Source organism: Sylvia atricapilla, chromosome 9, assembly GCF_009819655.1.
Source record: "Sylvia atricapilla isolate bSylAtr1 chromosome 9, bSylAtr1.pri, whole genome shotgun sequence".
Classification (NCBI taxonomy): Eukaryota; Metazoa; Chordata; class Aves; order Passeriformes; family Sylviidae; genus Sylvia; species Sylvia atricapilla.
In genome coordinates this window covers 17,550,905-17,564,326 of record NC_089148.1, presented here as the reverse complement: position 1 = coordinate 17,564,326, position 13,422 = coordinate 17,550,905, and positions in this window count along the sequence as shown.

Genomic DNA, 13,422 nt, shown 5'->3' with positions numbered 1-13,422 from the left:
TACCTGGAATTTTTAAAAGTTTTTTTTTTTTTTCAAATTGGACTGCATTGATACCCAAGGACTAGCTGACTTAATGGAAAATTCCTATTTTGTATTGATATTAGGATTTTTCTTAACTATGCATAGTAAAACAGTCACTTTGTGAACATTAGATGGTTTGTGAGATAAAATACCACCAGGAGTAAATTTCTTCGATTTTGAAACATCTTTCAGCCCATATGCTAACAAGTCCAGCAAAACTAGACTACAGAGAGCATAAGCATTCACAAAAGCCCAATGCCTTGTGCTCTAAACTACATTCTTGAGACGCCTCATGCATTTCTGTGCAATGTGTGCTAGCTAATATGACAGGTTTTTTAACATAATCTGATTGTACTAAGATATAAAATACCAAAGTTATAGATCTTTGCTGATATCAACAGAGAAGGAAAAGATGACAAAACCCTCAGAAGTTTAGTCATAACTCAAAAAATGCAGCCTTTGCCCTGAAGAGAGTACAATTTAAGAATAAAAATCCAGGGCTATGATCATTTCATGTAAACAGGATGTGCTGTACAAAATCATACTTTAAATATTTAATACCTTGTGAACACACACTCACATCTATAATTTCAGTCAGCTTTTTCTGTTAGCCTATTGCTTCAGAAACAGAGTTTGCATTAATTGTTGTCTCAAAAAAACCCAACCAAAAACGAAGATTCCATGCTCTTTTGAAAATGTCAACTCCTATTAAACCAGCTCTCCAAAATAATGATGCTCATCTGATTTTTCTCTCTTTGATTAGGCTTGTATAATTCTGTATTATCTTGGTAGCTTTGATGCCAAACAAGATTAAATTGTCATGTACAGTATATTAAATTTACAATCTGAATAAAAAAAATCACTTGCAAAGCACTCAATCAGTATCTAGAGACATAGCTACTAAATTTACATAATTTACACCACTGACGTGCCATTATTTCCTAATTATTTATGGCCAATTATCAATTACTGGTCAATGCTTGGAATCAGTCACTATAATTATTTCCCTACAGCCTCTTGTTTAGATGCAACAGAGACGGTTTTATCAAGCTTCAGTATGACACCAACATACACATTTCCCCTGCAAAGTGATAATAATTTTTAATTCAGCAGTATTAAAAATATTTCTACTACAAACTCAACTCTACTGTCTCTATTTAAAAATGTAGAGCAGCATTTTGTACAAAAAACTTAACTCTACTGTCGCTATTTAAAAATGTAGAGCAGCATTTTGTACAAAACACTTAAGAAAAGATTCTCCAGAAAAAAGCACTAAAAAATGTCAAATCAAATGAAAAACAAACCAAAAAAGGCCCCACACCAAAACTGATATAGAATCTTATTAACAGTATTGTGATCTTATTGTCTAGCCTTTTCTCTCTTTTTTTTAGGATATTTTCATCTTTTTCCTTTTGTATTTTGTCAAAATAGATGAAATAATAGCTGATTTCTGCCCTCATATCTAGATTTCACTTCTACACAAACCAGTCCTAAAGCATGCAAACAAAAATCTGCATTTGAATTCCTAATGATTCCTCCTATTGTCTCATTGCTGCTACAACCTGTCAATCACTGCTGAAAAGTGCTAATCACTCTCAGAAATCCCAGTCTCAGAGACAAAAGTACCAGTCACCACAAAAATAATACCAATTGGTCATGGGTGGAAGGCAAATCTCACTAGGGATCTAAGTGCACAATGGAGTTTATTAAGTCCATTTTGCTATAGTCTAGCTCTGCTAGTAGCATCCGACGGTTTCAGACTTTAATTTCAAAGTCAACTAAAATCCACTAAAGTAACTTATATTCATTAGCTAGGCTTTAACTGAACTGCTGTGAAATCTCTTGGCTGCAAGGGCTTTTAGTAGAAGTGGCAGCTTTCATTTTCAATTTAAGGAAAATAGATCTAGTCGGATGTTAGGTACTTCTTTCTTAATCAGTTTGATTTTTACAGGCGCTTAGTTCTTTCCAAAGTTGTTTCTTTAACTAATTGTACACATCTTTGGCTAATACTGCACATGAAAGAATACCTTCGAGTTAATACTCTACCTGATCAATTCCTCCCTGTTACAACATTCAACTTTAGTGGAATGGAGGAGTAAGAATGAATATATACAATGCATTATAAAGAACTTTTGCCTCAGGTTGCAGAAACTGCATTTTCTATTAGAAAGGGGAAGGTGGTTAATGCAGTAGTCTTGACATCTAAACTGCTGTATCCTAAAATCCAAATTTTTTTAAGCCTCAATGCGGATTGCGCTGTTTGCATTTAAAACTATAAACACAGACTGTGTTTTCCCGTTACATCAACTAAATACTGAAGTATGTTTGATCTTAATAAACTATAATTAAGCAATAGACAGCAATTACCTTTTAGAAATCCCTATAGTGATCATTACCTCCGGAGTTGACTAGAGGAGACTAAGAATGTGCAATAATTCAGTTCTGTTGGTTATATGCATTCTACATCCTTTTTCTTAAGAGAAGCAAAGCACTTTTAATGGCAAAACTTCTTAAATGAGTAAGGTTCATCCGGCTTCAGGCAGAAACTACTGCAATCATTAACTTTTACCAAAGTTGCTGTTGAGTTACATTTATCAATTTTATTGCACTGGAAGGACTACCCCTGAAAAAATTATAATATTTACATTGAAATAGGTTCAGAGAGGCATAATTTTTATATGGCTTTGAGCAATGTGTGCCTGCCTGCTTGGGATAGTTACAGCATGCAATTCTGAGCACTTCTTGCTTCGAAAGGAACCCACAGCTCCCAGCCTTAGAGAGCTCAGTGCCCATAGTGCTGGCAAAGTAACTTTTTAAATCCGAAACACAACACGGGAAAACCTTTTTGTTGTTGTTGTTTTTTTGGGGGGGCTGTTTTCTTTTAAAACAGTGTTTTCAGTTTAAGTGACTTTCTCTTTCTTACAGATATAATAAATAGCAAGCCTCAGAACAAAAGCAAGGCCTGCAAATCAGTATATAACTCCAAAACACAAGTTCATTAATATAATTCTCTCATGATTACAGTGTATATTATTTTGGATTTCTGATTTTGATACAAATAATAATGCAATTCAAGTGACTGTACACATGGTGATCCAGGATGGGAAGCAAGCTTGCATTTCAAGCTTTGTGATACAAGCCACTCTAGGCACATTAATTCAGAAGTACATTAATCCACAGTGCCACCTAGCCACCTGTGTGTATTTGGTTTAAATGTGACAAAAAGAAAAGCCTTCTAAACTGTAAAAACTGTTAACCCTCTCCCCTTCCCCTCCCCTCCAGTTATGGGATGTAGATGGAGTAGAATAATAATAAAAAAATAGTCCGACGTGTTTATAGCAACTGTTACTGACCTAAAGGAAACCTGCAAATCTTTGCTACAGCTCTGTGTTACACTGTTATTACTCCAAACAACATAAACTGGGATATTAGCTTCACTGAATTAAAATGAAGTGTTCTATAAACACCTGCCTTGTTGCACCAAACTTGTTTCACTGAAACGTGGAAGCTCTTCCCTCCTCTTTTTCCTTCTTTTCAGCTTAAACCTTAGAACTAAATTAGATTTTACATTATGTTGTTTCGCAAGAATGTTTTAAAGCTTCAGCAAGTATCTAATTTATTTTAGGTCTTAATATTATAAAAATAATAAAGTCAGGCTAGCAGATATTAAAATACATCCCCTAAATATACATCTAATAGATATTCTCAACCAGTAATATTCCCACAGCAATTTTAACACACACCATGAGTACACCAAACCTCTTTGACCGAATGCTCAAAGCACCATGTAGATCCCAGCTCAAGGTGTGACAGAAATGAGCTGCTTTTAAAACTTTTTCCTCCTTTGACAGAAACTACACAATATTCCCTGACTACCTTTTACAATTTGCATAGGAAAGGAAAGATAGCACGGGAATTGCAATGTCCCCAACAGCTACACAAAGGAAAGCCTGAGGCTGGTGCCTGCCTCACCCAGCAAGAAAGGGGAAGCAAGGAACTTTTTCCTCCATGGCATTTGAACCTCTTTCAGGCAGGACAGAGTTTGTTGGTTTTTTTTGTTGGCCACTAACGTACACAGCACAACTGAGAGTGTAGCAGATTGCACTGAAGGTATGCTCAGAAGCCCTCCCAAACACACTGGGTTTTAGCAGACAAGCCAAGAACTTTCCCTGTGCAGGAAATTTGACCCATTTGTTCTCCTCTTATTTCTTTCCAGCTCCAAGGCCTTCACATTTTGCCTGGTCCACCAGGGTAAAGAAGGGCCAGTAGGCCAGTCTACTCAGAGAGTAATTCTAAATATTACCCTTGTATGCATTTATTTAGACCTCTGCACAATGATGGCACAGAGAGAAAGACTGGGGAGGAGGAAAAGAGAAAAAAAAAATGGAAAATAAGTCTTTAATATGTTTTTCCACTTCTATACTGAGAGTTTTTCACCCTTGTTCAATTTCCTGTGAGGAGAACCAGTCATCCAGCCATGCTTTTTGCCCCTTTTAAAGAAAGAAAGTTGATTTAAAAAGGGAGAAAAAAACCCCCCCAAAACAGGTGGATTGTTCCTGACACAGAATAAAATAAATATTTCCTACTTCACAGTTTTCTTGTGTGTAAAATGTCCAGTTTTGAGTCTCCACCCTTGACACCAGACCTAGGCTGGTTCCAGGGGACTGCAGACAGTTTTTCTTCCAGGTCTGGGTTTATTTATTTATAAATACTCTTTATATCCTATTTTGAGGATTCTTTTGTTAACCTCTTCCTTTCTTAGCACACAGTATATAGGGAAGTATATGCTTATGCTCTTCTCCTTGGTTGCTTTCTGAACCTTCACTAACAACTTTTTCCTGACAGTATAAATCAGAACTAATAAATCAAAATATACTGAATATTTTGACAAGAATAAAAAGAAAGAAAAAACAGAGACTTAACTGGTGAGAATTAAAGGACAGATGCAAGAGGACTTAAAAAAAAAAAAACCTCAAAACAAATCATGATTTGAAGGCAAGCCTTCAGCCCCACTTACTCTATCTGGCTGTCTACCACAGGCTTAATCAATTAAGGGCATGGACTATTTCAAAAGATCCTGCTTGGTTTTGGTGAAAGTAAAAAAAACTTAAAATTCAGGGTTTCTTTTAAAACCTAATCTCACCCTTCCCAGCGGAGTGCCTGTCCTTTCTATATAACTTCAGTACTGGTTATTTCGTATCAAAGTAAATGTAGTGGGCAGGATGATGACTGACACCTGATCCAAGACAATGGGGCAAGGACCCAGTGCCCGGCAGCCTTGTGCTTTGACAGGCTTTTTCTCCTGGTGACTGTTAGCCATTGTTTGATAACTACAGACTTCCCTTCCCACAGACCTTTCTGAACTCTGCTGTCTTTGAACGGCGCACGAAATGAGAAGGAAAGTATTTACCAGCCAGTAATTACAAGCCACCCCTCATGTAAAGGTAAACGGTAATGAGGAATGTGCAAAGAATAGCTAGCACTGTCAAAAGAAGGAAAAAAAAAAAAAAAAAAAGCCTGTAAAACGCAAAGCCATACAAATGCCTTATAGACTTATCCGCAGTAACTGTATCAATTAACCATGCTAAAAGCCCTAACTCAGATGGGCACTGCACACAGCATGTCTGCTAGTGTTTTATTATCAAGTCCATTATGATGAGTTCTTGTCCTAGACAAAAGGAGAACAGAAAAAGAATTCAGGCTGACAAATTAGACTTGAAATCAGTTTCATTTACATAACGACTGGAAGTTCATTAATAACAGAGTTTTAATTATTCATGCTCTTGTTTCACTAGATACAGCAGTTTTCCCCCTGCTGTGCTGGATGTCTGGATTAGGTAAAATGAACCATAGCAAACTGATAGACTGCCCAGATTTCTTAAGTTCTTTGCTGCTTTCAAGGAGAGCACTTGGGGGTGGAAGAGTAGGAGAGGACAGGGGGATGGGATGAAAGCCTTTCCTTCAGCTAATGTAACATGCTAGTGAAGGAGATATTTAAAATCTGCTTCGGGTGTAAACTGATTCAATGAAAACTCAGTCTCAAAATTCAAACCACAAGAAACAGATGTCAAATTTTGCGTTAATTTGCTAAATTCTAGTTCCTTATTTAAATCAGTAGAATCAATGCTAGAAGTTTGTGTTAGGATATCTGGCGTGTGCAGGAAGTGTTTCTAGAGGATAACATTTTAATCTCTCACAAAGAGTTGTTTAACTTCTACACTAAACTCATGCCAATTTTGTAAATTCGGTTTTTCACATTTCTTCTGTGGGCTTTTGTTTTGTATGCATTTTCCTTTTGGTTAGCCTCATTTTTTATTAAAAAGTGGAATAAAGAAGGTCAGAAGATAACGTATTTTTTATAGAAAAAAATCTAATTACTAGGATCTTTGGAAAAATTAATCAAAATGCAACAGTGAATGAACCGCTTTATCTTATAAGGGTAAGTTTTTCCCATCACAGCGTCTAACAAGTAACTCCCATTGACTTCAACATACCCTGCAGGGAAAGAATAGGATCCGTGGATTTTACATGACTATTTGCTATTCAGTGAAACCTGAGGGCCCTACTCTCCCGCTGCAGGATGCATGTAATACCCATTGAGATCAATGGGAATTACCCTTATGTCCTGCAGCACAACCAGGCCTCACAGCTACATGTCATGAACTATGAACACTGGCAGGTGGACAAAGTGAGATTTGAAGAATGGTGCTTACTAAAAGATGTAAGTTATACTTTGAGATTCTTCCTTTTTCTCATAGCCTGTAACTGAGGCATGAGACCACGGGTCTTTTCTTTCAAAACACAAAGTTTTCTGAAAACAAAACAATGAATGGTAAAAAAAAAAAAAAAAAAAAAAAAAAAAAAAAAAAAAAGTATAGAAATTAAAGCTAATGGGTGATCTCTTAAGCTTTTACTGTTCTTCCTTTTTGCAGGAAGAACTAGTAGTTTTTTTTGCCCACTGTCTCTCCATTTCTGAATGCTCAATAATACAGCTAGGAAAAAAAAAGATAGAAAAAATCCTAAGAGGACAGAACAGTAGAAACTCAATAGACATCTGAACCATGTTTACTCTGGTACTCTCTTATGAGTCTTCTATTGCTACTGGAGGGTAAGGAGGAGAGATGTTTACATTTGAATTTGGGCACAAGTACACAGCCCCCAGATTCTTGTCAATATGCTGGATCTTGCAATTCTGTTTATTGGTAGGTAGTGTACATGTCCACAATAAATGTCACTGAATGCTCACAAAGGGTTTGGTTTTTTTTTTTAATGGAAGCCAATACTAAACTAAGAGGAGCAATACAAAGTTGGAAGTCAGTAAATTTAGACTACATTCCAGCTGTATCACCGTCCTCTGCCACATAGCCTACCTTGGGCCAAATCATAAATCCCTCAGTCATTCTGATGGCTAAGGAGTGTATTCATATATAATCATTCACAGGAATTGTTCTGCAGGGCTAGACAAAAATCTACGAGTCAATGTTCACCCCTGTAAATAAGCAGCGCTTAGACTGGCCTCATATTTTCTATTCCTCTCCCTGGAAATAAGGAGACAGCATTTCCTTGACTGATTGGTTTACTCCATGAATACATTCCTCAGTCAGGTTAGTGATGAACATAGTAAAAATCTGAAATGAAAAGAGCTGCTAGATTCCTGTTTGAGAAGATTTGGTTGATGCGAACAATTTCCTCTCAGTCTGAGAGTGACAACAGGAACATAATAAAGGCATGAGAGGTGTATGGATGCATTAACCGTGTAATGTGTTTTTGATTGGACTTTATGAGAATAATGTGAGTTTCTTACAGCCAGCTCCAAATATAGGTTGTTCATAAAGAAACTAGTGCTAACCTGACAGACTTGATAGGGTCTAGTGGAAAAAGAGGTCTGCTTACCACAGAGGTCAAAAGGGACCAAGGTTATTCCTGCTCTATGAACACATTTCATTTTTATCCTCACCAAGTTCCCAGATATATGATGTCTCTCACATTCCTGTGGGAGATCCTATGTTTCTAACCGTTCTCCTAATCTTTTAGGAAACATAGCAGGCAGCTCCCACTGCACAGATGGCATGCAGTGTCTGACTGAACCAGCAGACTTGGTGCTGTCTCAATGCCTTTTATTGGCAAGAACTGATTGAGTAGCCCTGATTGATACTCTTAGTAGTAGCTGGACAATCTGCCTTGCTGTGTTTAATCCACAGACCATGTGGCTGTTGGAAGACACTTTTTTTAACAGCTTTTTAACAATTTACAAGGGCAGCTTTTTTGAGAAATTTTCTTTCCTGGTTTGAACATGTTGCTGTCTCTACATATTCTTTGTCTATCACTGGATTTTCTAAAAAAATCCCTTCCCGGTAACTCAATGTGGTTTATTTTCAGTTGCTTTCAAGTTTTAGAATATAAAAAGTGCAAAATCCTAGAAAAAACCTTAGTGAGAAAGTGTCACAGTAAAAAAATACAGTCACGAAAAAATATGGACGCACATATCACCTCCTCGTTATTGACAAACCACACTGCTGAAAAACCTAACGAGATAGAAGCTTTAAACAACACATTAAAGGCAAATTAAAAAGACTGAAGGACTCTAAGATTGTTGTTCTGGCTCACATTTTCAGATACTCCAGGTTCAAACCCAGTCAAGACTTGACTGTCTAAGACTGCAAGCTTACAAATAGAGTCCTTAATTTTTACATAAAAAATTAAAGATTAAAATAACCTTTCTTTGATCACTTCTTTTTGAAACAAGTGACCTACAGCATATATTTCTGAACTTGTCAAACCTAATAATTGTCTTTGATTAATCAAAAATTCAATGCCATTTGGCCCACTGCACAGTATGTGATGCTGTGAACACACTTTTTTTCCACAGCTAGAAGAATTATGTACTGCTTCTTCTTTAAGGGGGATACTTACGTGAAGGGGAAGAGACAAAAGAGCTGTTTTTCAGATCTAACCCTTGTTATCTCCATTTACCACATTTTACCTGTTCTCACCAGGTAATTTCCAGTTATTCACAAGTTCCCCTTTAGCCTTAATAAGGAAATCTTCAAGTTAGGTTAGTGCAGAAGATTAAGACTGTATTAAGTCTGAAATGTTCTGCTACCAATTAGCCCTCTAGTATTTCTGTAAGCCTTGAATTTTTGATGCGATCAATGACACCAAGTGGAGCCATCTTCTGTGGAGTGGTTATTAAAGATATAAAAATCAATACAAAGATGATACTTGGAAATCTATATCACAAGATAATGAATCACCATGAGAGCCAGCTAAGAAGGAATGTCAGCAAACCAAACAGAAGGTTTGTGCATAACAAATTATTTGATGCCAGTAGAGCTTAAGCTAAATTTTGCATGAGACAGAAGTCTTCAGGCAACACTTATGATACATTTGCATGGCAAGGTTTTAATGAGATGGAGACACAAGACCAACCATGCACGGGACTTTTTGTGCATTAAAGAGAGACAGAGAGAGAGAGAGATGATTGAGACATATGGGATTAAGACAATAATGCTATAATTTGACTTTAATGACAAAACAGCATCAAAACTTTCTCTGTCAGTAATCCTTATTCAATTTCTTTTAAATGAAACATTATTTGCCTGCACCTTAAGTGCTGATTGTTATTGGAGTTGTGTATTGGAGCTTCACAGGATACTCCAAATTTAATTTGAACTAGGGATTGATTTGGTTGGCTTCAAAGCCAGGTTTTCCTTTCCAAAATTGAACTAGTGCATGACTTTGCAAGTTCATTTGGGTTTACTGCCTGACACAATTGTATAAGACTTTACAGCATTTAGGGCACGTTTTGCCCTGCTGATCTCTTGTTCACTCAACTGTCCAGACCCCCCCACAGAACTATTAAAACAAACAGTCTTGTTGCCCCTCCCGTATTTCCCTGGGAAATGCATTCCTCACTAAAAGCTAAAGATTCAGGAGACTCACACAGTTCAGATTCATATTATATGAAAAACATCATCACTTTAAACTTATATCAAATAAAAAGTTGTGAGAGCATTTTACTATTATTAGTTTTCCCAGAACTTTTCTGAAATATGAGAACAGCATGTTCTTATTTTAGAGATTACTCATTTTACTGAGGTATGTAAAAAAACAAATTGAACTAACATTAACATATGACAAGGTCTTAGGTAATTTGATCTTCTTTAGTTGTGGGACATTTGCCTGCTAATTGCCTATCCTGTCTATTTAAGCTGTGGGTTCTTTGTGATACAGCTACATTACTATGACTGAGTCTAAGTCAGGGTCTCTGAACACTAATGGAATTCAAATGACTGATATTAATAAAAATCAGATAATAGCATCCCATAGGAAGTCTAGAAGATCCAGAATGACAACAGGTCCTCTAATGCATCTTAATCTGCTGTAGCTACGAAGTCAATCATACCCTAAAATTTATACAGCTTTATTCCAATTTTTTTCCCACAAACTACATATACTCCTTTTTCAAACTCTGTTTTCCCTTTCAAGTGGTATTTGCTCTTATTCAGTAGCATTGGGGCACTTTGAACACACCTACTGCAGTACAGCAAATCCTCTGTTTCCTTGTTTTTCCTAGGCACACACATTTGCAGGCAGTAAGTAACAAGTGCTTGCAGATAATCATAATCTCAGCACACAATCACTGCTTATTGTGCTTTTAACAGGACACTATATGGAAGCCCGTCATTCTTTGTTAATCAGTAACTGTCTGTTGTTTGACAGCCACCAGATTTTTATTTAATTTTTAGTGTGCAATTTCTCACCTTCTCTATTTCAAAACCTCTTCTCTATTTCAAATAAAAAGACTAAAAGGCAACAGCAGTTCAGATCCTCACCAGGGTAATATGCATACCTCCAAAGGTTGTATCTATTGAGGATCAGTCCTTTGTCCTGCAAGCAAGAATAAAACTGAAACATTACAACAACTCTACTGCTGCCTGCTAGAGGCAGCTGGCAAGTTAGTGAATCAGCCATCCAGTTGTATAGCAAAGCTACTTCAAAACTAAATAGACAAATAAAGAGCAGCCATGACATTCTTCGTGCAGTTTTCACCAGCCATTGCAGTTTTGACTTAATTTGTTTCCCTGCCTCTTTGCATCTTGAGTCCTTGAAGGCAAATGAACCAGTCGGTGTCATAAAACAAGGAGAACTAGAACAGCCTTCAGTGATAACAAAAACTAACGGAAAAAAGCAGATCTTTTGCAGGCAACATTTCACATGGCTCAAAACGTCTTTGCCGCAGTTTAAATTGTGCAGCCTTGCGATTGTTCTGACACCTCTTTATTGTTCCTTTTAAGTGCAAATGCCTAGGTAGCATCACTATAAATGAAACAGTAGTGTTCACAGATTGCATTCAACGGCTGTTAGAGCTTCCTCTCCTTCATCTGCGCAATTTGCATCTATTACAGGCTCAAGAATACAGCTTTTGCTGCTCTCAGCGGCCCCAGAAGGGCACAAGAACCCCTCCACTAAAGAACGGCAGTGAGGCTGATCTTTAAAGCCCTTCCTAGAGGCAGCCCCTCCATGGTGCTTTCTGAAGGATGGGAGGAGGGGAAGAGGCTGGTGCTGGGAAGACTTTGAACGACAGCACTATGATGCGCTATACAGGTTCTCTGAATGATCCCACCTTGCCGTACCCACCACAAAATTCAAGGCGTTTAACAAGAATTGCTACTAAATAGTCAGAGCCCTAGTCCAAGCACAGGTATTCAGGGCCTACCAAACGTGGCTCAGAGGTTTGTTTTGTTTTTCTTTTTTTTTTTTTTTTTTTCAGTGATTTTTGCAGCAGTCTGTCTCTGGGGTGCAAAAAAGTGGTGGGTGAATATATTTTGTACCTGTGAAATTCACTTGCCTTTGACAGCAAAACGGGGAAAAGTAGCATATAGAGAACAACCTCTCTTGATACTCAAATATCAGTTATGTCTTGAGACAATTTTAACAAAATTAACTAGTATGTCCTCAGCTAAAACCCTGTCTGGAAGCTGGGCATTGTTTTCATGCAAAGCAAGATACAACACAGGAAGTGCTGTATGTTTTCTTTCAGGTTGCTCAAACCAAGAGAGGACAATCACTCTTAATAAATCAAACATACAAAGTGCAGAAGCTGCCCATTTTTTATTTCTGAGAAAATAATAGTTTGATGATTTGATTACTCTTCTTGGATACATAAAGAAAGCTCTGCAGATGAGATTCAGAGCCTTTGTCTCTTTCAGGGAAATGTTTGCAATAATTGACAGGAGTGGCACATTCCAGAAATGAAAGTACTAAAAATGTGAGTTGTTTAGGGAAGAAACTTATGCTATTTATGTTTAGTACTTGAGTAGACCTAATTTAGGGCCTTTAGCTGTGGTATCAATTACAACCAGGCAAGAGGTGATTGCATACTCAATGTGGTTTTAGTACTGTTATTATAACTGTGTAGTTATTATCATACAAGTCCAACAGAGTCACACTACAGCATGTGATGCCCTTGATGTTCAGGTAGTATACACACAATTATTTGTCCTTTCCATCATGAGACTCCACTATTGCAATATTCACATCAAACGAAAGCAAAAATACTACTTCTATTGTTATTGTTATTTTTCTTTGTTGTGTCTCTCAGGAATCAGAAGATAAGCCAAAGCCAGGAGATGGGAATTCATTTTACTAGGCCACCCTGCTGATCAACTAAAACAATAAGTTACCATATGCTTTATCTCTGTGACAATGCAATGGGATTATATTATTTTATCTTGTTTTACTAACAAAGCATAATTATATACAGTCTCTCCATGGAGCACACAAAGAACTGAGACTGGAAATTTGAAAAAAGGAGATCAGTGTATGGAAATACATTTTCTTCAATTCTGATCAGTAGAATGAAAATCTGAAGAATCACTGACACATCTTTCATATTCTTTTTTGAGATAGAGAATATATTTCACTTACAGAATTGAACTATTACAAACGCAGTTGGAGTCCGCATTATCTGTCCTTTGGATCCCAATCATCGGCTTAAAATCTTTGCCTTTGTCATAGTTTTTTTCATTTAAAAGAAAAGAATTAGGTAAAATCTCTTCAATGACCATAAGAATGTATAAGCAAATACTCCATTTGCATGTCCAGCTTCTGTAGAATACAAAGTAAACCTCTCTTCAAACACACAATAGATACATTTTCCTGAAGACAGATACTTGTTTCATATCATGTTTTGTTCAACAGTTAAAAAGATGAGATTTTTGTCAAGCAACCTATAACAAAATCAGTTCAAGGGAAAGCCCCAAGCACTGACTACCCATCTTTCTGTTTAGAATTATATTTTTCTATTACTGCCTTAAACACTTTGTAGTATGAGTTCAGTGTCCCATTATAGTATGCCATCAAGTGTGGTACTATTATTCTCATATAAATTCAAACCAG